This window comes from Anomaloglossus baeobatrachus, chromosome 3 (assembly GCF_048569485.1).
Source record: "Anomaloglossus baeobatrachus isolate aAnoBae1 chromosome 3, aAnoBae1.hap1, whole genome shotgun sequence".
Lineage (NCBI taxonomy): Eukaryota > Metazoa > Chordata > Amphibia > Anura > Aromobatidae > Anomaloglossus > Anomaloglossus baeobatrachus.
Window position 1 is genome coordinate 35,503,514 of NC_134355.1, and position 7,905 is coordinate 35,511,418.

Below are 7,905 nucleotides of genomic sequence, written 5' to 3' on the forward strand. Positions count from 1 at the left end.
ACGGAAGTAATGAAGCTTCATGCGCAAATTCTCATGATCAAGAAGCTGTTAAATAATTTGTTTTTGCTATCAAAAGTCAGCAGGAAGCTATTATAAGATAATTAGCATAATTCTCTGCTCACTAGAAAACCCTGTAATCCTGCATTATCTCTGATTATTACTAACATCCTTCTGCTTTACAGTGCATGGAGAATCCCTGGGATTCCGGCGCTCCGTACGTAGAGCTGCTACTGAGGGTTCCCAGCGCTGTCTACCTAAAATTATCACTCCTACACCGTGCAGATGTAGCAGAGCTGAGTTTGCAAGGTACGGTTTGTTCAATAACTTTTGTGTGGTGGAACTCTGATTATGTATCTGACCTCTCGCTATCTCTAATTTTGTTATTTACAGTTTTATATGTCTGTATCATGGGTGCATTTATGGCCAAAATTACACTTGTAGCACCCCACTGCTCTGAGCTTCTGCCGATCTGAGCTAAGATCACGATATGGTTTTGGTTCAAAAAATCTTTGTAGGATTTGTAAAAGGTATCTGTATTGAACCAATGTGAAACTGGCCTCAAGCCCACTTTAAACGCTGCGATATCGGTACCGATATCGCTAGCGAGCGTACCCGCCCCCGTCGGTTGTGTTTCACGAGCAAATCGCTGCCCGTGGCACACAACATCGTTAACACCCTTCACACGCACTTACCTTCGCTGCGACGTCGCTCTGGCCGGCGAACTGCCTCCTTTCTAAGGGGGCGGTTCATGCGGCGTCACAGCGACGTCACACGGCAGCCGTCCAATAGAAGCGGAGGGGCGGAGATGAGCGGGCGGATCACCCGCCAACCTCTTTCCTTCCTCATTGCTGGCGGCCGCAGGTACGATGTAGTTCCTTGTTCCTGCAGTGTCACACGTAGCGATGTGTGCTGCCGCAGGAACGACAAACAACCTGCGTCCTGCAACAGCAACAATATTCGGAAAAGGAACGACGCGTCAACGATCAACGATAAGGTGAGTATTTTTGATCGTTAACGGTCGTCCCTGCGTTTCACACGCAACGACGTCGCGAACGAGGCCGGATGTGCGTCATGAATTCCGTGACCCCCAACGACATCTCGTTAGCAATGTCGTTACGTGTAAAGCGGCCTGTAAGGCTGACTTGTCACTGGGTCAAAGGTGTATAGTTCTTTGTCTTACTTTATTCCCGCTGCTCTCCTGAGTATTCCGACTTTTGTTTTTTGTAAATTCACCACGCGGTTCCAGAGATATAGGCCTTTTCATTTATTGATCATTTTTTAAGATCTTTTCCAAAGAGGTGTGGCAAACAGGGTAACTGTGTGGAGTGATGCGTCACTACTTATGGCTAGTATGGACGGAAGAGTAGTCAGGAAAGTCGGGTTCTGGTAACAGGAGGATACGTATGAACACAAGGAGTAAGCAAGGGCATCAATATCCGAGGGTCAGAAATCCAGGAGAGCATGTAATAGATTGATTCAGGGAAAAAACAGAGACGTGGTCAGGTAACGGTCCAAGGTCAGAAGGCTGGAGGTCACGACAGGAACAGGAAGCGGGCAGAGAAGAGTCAAATAACAGTCCAGAGCCAGAAAACAAACATCAGAACACTAGCAGACTCAAGCCAACAGCACAACTGTAGAACCAGAGAGTACAACTGGCAAGGTTCTGGGTGAGCATGCTCAGTAAAGAAGCCTGAGCAATTACCAGGAAGGTGGAACACCTGAGAGATCAGCACCAACATGGAATCAGGCTGCTAGCTCAGTAACTCAGGAAAGCGCAGATGAGCATCTCCAAAGGCAAGATGCTCTGCACAGAGAAATCATGACAGGAGCAATCTAAAGTCACACCCTTAAGGAACCCTGTGAGCCACGCCTTATTGGTAAATACAATACACATTAGCCCTCTTAAGTGGGTACAATTATGCATGTGTAGCTACCTACATAAAAGGAGTGGGTAGTAGAGGTAGAACCCGCAAAATTTACAGTAGATATTTATGACGTACTTTGTGGATGTGCCATAAATGCCTGAGATGAGGATATAAGATGCTTCTTTGGTGTGCACAGTTTCATATTGTTAATCATCTCTCCTGGTTCCAGTGCATTCCATTTTTCTCATATCAAAGCCAATTCTCTCTGATCTTCAGTTTGTTGGCTTTCTATTGTTATATGGAGCACTGCAGTGAAGTGTTGTTCCCTGGCTTATAAGACGGCTGATCTGCATGTGTGGTGCCCCTGAGGATTCAGGTGCCACAGGGTACTGCACCACACTCGAGGTGCAGTATTAATCTCGGATACGGAGGAGGTCGTCACCAGTAAATACCACAACCACACTCAATCAACACATAACACGGGGGTTCTGTCACTGGGACCGGGCTAGGGTAGGTGCTGGGGTGGCCATCACAAGGTATGGGACCTCAGCCCACTAGTTCAGGAATCCAGGAGGCGGGCCACCAACAGGTGAAGTTAGGAGCCATCCTTCACACAATAGGCAGTTAGCACCGGATAGCTTCCGATTGAGGACGTACTTAGGAACAAGCACAGACACGAACAGTACGGGACCCGTGGTCTGAAGCCGAACGCTCTACCCGGCTTCTTAGGAATAAAAGGGGAATCACAGGGTTTGCGAGGAGTGCAGAAGGCACCCGTGACGCATTCCACGTCTGAGGAGTTGGGGTGGAGGGAAACCATTGTAAGGAGATGCACAGAAGGAAACACCGGCCTCAACCTCCGAAGTATCAGGGATCAGCTGAAGCCCATCACAGCATAGCCCCGTACTTCAATGGCAGTGTGTGACCAGTGAGTAAAGAACTGCACCTTCTGTGCCGTCCTATCACTGCCGGCACCCTCATCATCACGCCCCTGCGCCAAAAGGCGACTACTACCACCACCATCCTCCCTGGCGCATAGCTCTGCCTGTGGAGAGCTGAACCATCTGAGCTGCGTTGTCATCCACCCCAGCAGAGAAGTCCCGCAGCGGCGGCTAATACTGGCCGCATATAACAGGTGACATCATGAACAGCTACCCCCATCGTCCCCATCCCCAGCCTTTTATTGACACCCGGGGTCACGGAACCGGGCAAGGCCACTGTGGCGTCCCAGGAGAAGCACCGTGGCCCCATGGACGCATCACATGCTGCCTGTGTATCCAGGTAATTGGCATATCTTCCACTATTAAGGACTAGTGATGAATAAGCAATAAAATGCCCGAGTGCTCGATACTAGAATCGGACGGGCTTGACTCGAGTACCGCGCATAATGGAAGTCAATGGGAAACGCAAGCATTTTTCCTGAAGACACTAACTGGAGGGCCGGAGAGGCAGGAAAATTGCTGTAATCGATGGACACAGCGCTCAAATGGAATGGGCAAGGCATGAGGAAAATGCCTGAAAGCATCTTTAACTTGCAGGTCACTGCTTGAAGTTAAATAATTCATTTTAAAAACTGGCATGGGGTCCCCACATTTTTGAAAACCAGCCAAGGTAAAGCAGACGGCTGGGAGCTGGTATTATCAGGGTTGGAAGGTCTATGGTTATTTGGCCCTTCCCAGCCTAAAAATAGAAGCCTGAAGCCGCCCAGAAGTGGCGCATTAGATGCTCCAATTTTGTTGTTTTCCCCAGCTCTTCCCAATTGCTCTGGGGCAGTGGCAATCAGGGTAATATTTTTCAGGGCTAATATCAGATGTGTAATGTCAGCTGGTATCAAGCCCAGGGGGTTAGTAATGGAGAGGTGTCTATTAGACATCCTTATTACTAACCCAATAAGTAAAAAGAAAAAAGACACACAAATACTTTATTTGAATATAACTTCCACAGACTATCTCTCATTAACCAATTTATTATCCAAAATATTCCCACAAAGCTCCATCGATGAGAGATGTACTTTACTGCTATTCACAGTTGACAGAGTTGTATTCGGGGTACATGGGCTATGACTGAGGAACATTTTTGATAAACTGGTGAACGAGGGATAGTGTGAGGGAGCCTTTATTCAAATAAACTATTTTTGTGTCTTTTTTATTTTCCCTTATCGGGTTAGTAATGGGGATGTCTAATAGACACCTCTCCACTACTAGCCCCTGTTCTTGATGCCAGCTGATACTACCCAGCTGATGTCAACCTCCAAAAATATTACCCCTATTGCCATTGCACCAGGGCAATTGCGAAGAGCTGGGTAAAGCGCCACAATGGGCATATATAATGTGATGCGCAACTTCCAGGGCAACTGTGGGCTGGTATTTTTAGGTTGGGGAAAGGCCAAATAACCATGGCCCTTCCCAGCCCGATAGTATCAGCTCAAAGCTGTCTGCGAGTCAGAGAAGTGTCCATGCGTGTTCTCCATGCTGTTTCCATCCATTTCAGTGATTTTCCTGCTCTCCATCCAAAATTGCCATTATACTCGTTACTCGAATCAAGCCTGTTCAAGAGTACGACCGGCTTGATTTGAGTAACAAGCACTCCAGTATTTTAATGCTTGCTCATTACTACTGATGACGCGATGGCCGGCCCATCACAGTAACGCCAGTAGACAACATAGATACAGCATTACTGTGTATGGCAGACAATGTCTGCATGTTCATTGGCTGTCTAATGACCACAAAACATGCGGGGCGAGGATTCAAGCATAGCGCTCAAGCACCCATGATACTCGGTTGAGTAGTGAGCACAATTTATCACCAAATGTTGGCAACAACCCATCCAATCCACAAAGGCAAAAAAATCAGACCATAGATGTCTATAAATTTAGTGTTTTCATAATAAGAAATGGCACAAAGAAAAGTACACACTTACTGAGTTTTATTTAATACCGTATTTTTCATTTTATAAGATGCACTGGATTATAAGACGCACCCCAAATTTGAAGGCGAATAATAGGAAAAAAATTTTTACTGTTAAAATGAGAGTCCGTCTTATAATCCTAGTGTCTCTTATATTTGTTCACTAAGGGGAGCGGCGGTGGTGGAGCAGCTCAGGAAGGTCACTGGAGGCAGGGTTGGCGATGCTGCAGGCTCGAAGGAGGGGATGTCACGGCTCAAAAGGGTCAGTGTGCAGAGGGTAGGCGATACTGCGGGCTCGTGAGGTGTCACGGCGGCGGACGCCATTGAATCGCTGTAGGCTCAAGAGGGATGTGCGGCAGTGGAGGTTCGGCGATACTGAGGGCTCGTGAGGTGCAGTGGTGGGCTCCATTGAATTGTCGGCGGTTGATATGATGGACTTCAAGAAAATGGCCACTGAGTCTTATCTGCTCACGTGTCGCCTCTGCGGTCATTTTCTTGAAATCCATCTCGTCAACTGCGAACGATTCAAAGAAGCCCGCGGTCTGCTGGCAAATCAATGACACCCCACAAGCCTGCAGTATCATCGTCCCTCAGCTGTCGGACAATGACCCTCTTGAGCCGCGACACCCCCTCCTCTGAGACCGCTGGCAGATCAATGGCGCCCGCCGCCATGACACCGACCCCTCGCTGCCACACACTGACCCTCCTGAGCTGCTCCACTGCAGTGACACCCCTTTTGAGCCCTCTGTATTGCTGACGCTGCACCACCACTGCCACCCCAGTATATATATATATATATATATATATATATATATATATAATATGCGGTTTGTAAGACACGCTCCCTTCTCCCTTTCTTCCCCCAGTTTTGCGGGAAATAAAGTTTATCTTACAAACCGGAAAATACGGTACTTTGTGAAATGCCTTTTTTGGAGATGAAGCTTCAAGACACCTCCTATATGGAGAACAAGTCGCCTGCATTGCTCAGGAGTGATTTTGGCCCATTCTTCCACACAAACACTCTTCATATACTGAACGTCTCATGGGCTCCTTCTATGATCTCTGAGCTTTAGTTCCATCCATTGGTTCCTTTGTATTGGATTCAGTTCCGGTGATCGGCTCGACCATTCTGGCAGCTTTATTTTCTTTCTCTAGAACCAATTGAGAGTTTCCTTGGCCGTGTGTTTGGGATCATTGTCTTCATCATCCTGGTAGGAGGCAGCAGATTTTTATAAAGAATGTCTCAGTACATTTGGCCATTCATCCTCCCTTCTATTATATGACGTTTGCCAGTCCCATGTGCTAAAAAACAGCCGCACACCATGATGTTCCACCTCCAAACTTCACTGTTGGTATAATGTTTTTGGTGTGATTTGCCTTTTGGCCTCCAAACATGGTATTATGGCCTCCAAAAAGTTCCATTTTGATCTAATCTGACCAGACTATGTTCTCCAGTATTTCATAGACTTGTCTAAATGTTGTTGAGCAAACTTTAAATGTGTTTGAAGATATTTTTTGTTCAACAATAGAGTCTTGCGTGGTGATCGTGCACACAGGAGCGTGCATACAGGAGCGTGCATACAGGAGCGTGCATACAGGAGCGTGCATACAGGCCATGGAGGGAAGAGTGCATTACTTATTTGCTAATTCCAGGTCTCTCTGTAGCTCTCCACAGGTGGTTCTTGGCTCTTGGGCAACTATTCTGATAATTCTTTGCACTCATCTGTAGGAAATCTTACGAGGTAACACCTCTAAAACATCTGTAAAGGGTAACATTCTGAACAAGCAGGAAAAAGGAAAAGGAGACAGTCAGCAAGACGGGACATGAACTATATCAATCACATGAGAGAGGCGTTACACCAGCAGCACGGTATACGCATCCGCTTATGGGAACGCTGGTGCCAAGAGGATACCATACAGATATGATGCCAGTAACAATCACATGGAAGGAGCTGAATGTCTTTGGACATCTTACTTCTTATGTGCCACAAGGCACGTGGGGAGATATAAGGAGCTGTTCTAAGAACAGAGCAAGGTAGCGGAGGAACCTCAGACCGGTCAGGAAAATATTTCTGACAACTATAATAATAATAATAATTTTATTCATTTATATAGCGCTATTAATTCCACAGCACTTTACATACATTGGCAAGGACTTAATACTCAGCCTCCTTTATTTAACAGGCTTATATGCAGGATACATTGTATCTGCTACCTTTCTCTTCTTCTTCCTCTTTTTTTCTACTATTCCTTGTTTCCTTCGTCCTCTTTCTTTTTCCACTTTTTTTTTTTTATCTTACTCTTCTTTTTCCTCTTCTTCTTGTGCTTTTTATTCTTGTTCTCCTTCTGGTTATTAATATTACACATCTCTTTTTTTTTTTTTTCAGAATTTTACCTATTTTGTTTTTTTGTTTTATGTTTGATTATTTTTCCTGTTTTGCAATTTTTTTTTTAACGTTAATTTATGATTAATTTATAATTAATTTATTTTATTTATTTTACCTATTTTATGCAATTGATTATTATTGCATTTATTTCATTTCTTAATAAAATTCTGGATTTTTTTCCAATTAATATAAAAAAAAAATTTAAAATGGGACTTTCATTCACAAAATTTTAAGTTACATTTTTTTAATGTTAATTTATGTATTTTTTTTTTTGTAAATGTGTTCCTTGTATTTTATCCACGTAATTAATTTATGTTAGTTGTTCAATAAACTTTTAAGAAGTTTATTTTATTTATTTTTTTATTTCATAAATCAAAATAAAATAAAAAAAATAATAAAATATATATATATATATATATATATATATATATATATATATATATATATATATATATATATATATATGATTAATTATTTTATTTTAATCAAATTAATTCAATGAATAAATAAAATAAACTTCTTAAAAATATGTAGAACAACTAACATAAATAAACTTATAAAAAAAATAAAATATATATATATTTAGAAATATAAAAAATAAAATAAAAAAATATTTTTTATATTTCGTAATATAAATAAATTATTTGATATATTTTATATTAAATATATATTATTATATATTATATATATATAAAAATAATATATATATAAAATATATTTAATATAAAATATATCAAATAATTTATT

At 42.9% G+C, this 7,905-nt stretch overlaps 1 long non-coding RNA gene across 1 annotated transcript in view; it reads left to right on the plus strand.

Moving 5' to 3' along the window:
* Positions 1-251: 251 nt before the first annotated feature.
* The window catches only part of LOC142294918 (uncharacterized), a 64,118-nt gene continuing 56,464 nt past the window's right edge, over positions 252-7,905 (plus strand). The window contains exon 1 of the long non-coding RNA XR_012751320.1: positions 252-306. This is a non-coding gene — a long non-coding RNA (uncharacterized LOC142294918). The remainder of the gene's footprint in view (positions 307-7,905) is intronic.